Source organism: Elephantulus edwardii, unplaced genomic scaffold, assembly GCF_000299155.1.
Source record: "Elephantulus edwardii isolate Elephantulus edwardi_28Jun2011 unplaced genomic scaffold, EleEdw1.0 scaffold00107, whole genome shotgun sequence".
Taxonomy (NCBI): Eukaryota; Metazoa; Chordata; class Mammalia; order Macroscelidea; family Macroscelididae; genus Elephantulus; species Elephantulus edwardii.
The window spans coordinates 9,753,110-9,754,371 of NW_006399857.1; positions in this window are offsets into that span (position 1 = coordinate 9,753,110).

The following is a 1,262-nucleotide window of genomic DNA, read 5'->3' on the forward strand; positions in this document are numbered from 1 at the left end:
TATTTTTGAGGTGGTTTTTGGTTTTTTTTTAGTCTTTGGGGTTTTTTATGTACACGATAATATCATCTGCATATAGTGATAGTTTAACCAACTCTTTGCCAATCAGGATGCCTTTTATTTCCTTCTTTTGTCATATTACCCTAGAAAACACTTCCAATATAACATTGAATAGAAGTAGTGGCAGTGAGCATCTTTGCCTGGTCTCCGTTGACAAGAAAAATGCTCTTAGTTTTTCTCTATTACGAATGATGTTGACGCTTGGTTTTGAATATATGGTTTTCACTTTGTTGAGGAAATTCCCTTCTATTACAAGTTTGCTAAGTGTGCAGCAACTTTTTCCAACTAGATGAAAAGAAAACCTACTGACTGGGAACAAATATTTGGCAATACTACCTCAGAAAAGAGTCTCATTATGAAAGTTTATAGAATACTCCACAAGTGCCTCCACAAGAAAAAGACTGATAATCCAACTACAAAATGGACAAAAGACAAGGAAAGGATTTTCACAGAGGAAGATATTCAAATGGCCAACAGATAGATGAAGAAATGTTCAAAATCACTGGCAATAAGAGAAATGCAAATCAAAACCACAATGACATACCATCTCACTCTAGTAGCAGTGGCAATGCTTAACAGGACAGCAAGTAATAAATATTGGAGAGGATGTGGTGAGACATTGTTGATGGGATTGTACAATGATACAACCACTCTGGAAGGCAGTTTGGTGTTTCCTCAAAAAGATGAACATAAAAATTCCATGTAACCCAGATATTCTATTATTTGGAATATACCCCAAGAAAATGAAAACTAAGGCTCAAAAGGAGACCTGTACACCAATGTTCATAGCAGCACTATTCACCATCATAAGAACGTGGAAACAGCCCAGGTATCCAACCACAAATGAATGGATTAAGAAGCTGTATATAGTACACTCACACAATGGAATACTACACAGTACACAGGATAAATGATCTTGTAAATTACTACCTAACGTAGGAGGGACTGGAGAGCATTATGCAGAGTGAATTAACTCGGTTCCACAAGGACAAATACTGTACAAAACTATTATTATAGAATGAGTGTGAGGATCCAATGGGAGGGATGGGCCAAGGTGGTAACAGAGTTGTGAGGATCAGTGGAGTCTGGGGGGGGGGGTGTTAATATTGTTGTTGTTGTTGCGACTCATAGCGACCCTATGCACAACAGCCCTAAACTCCGCTCTGTCCTGTGCCAATCGCACTGTCTCTTACACTCTCATCCCA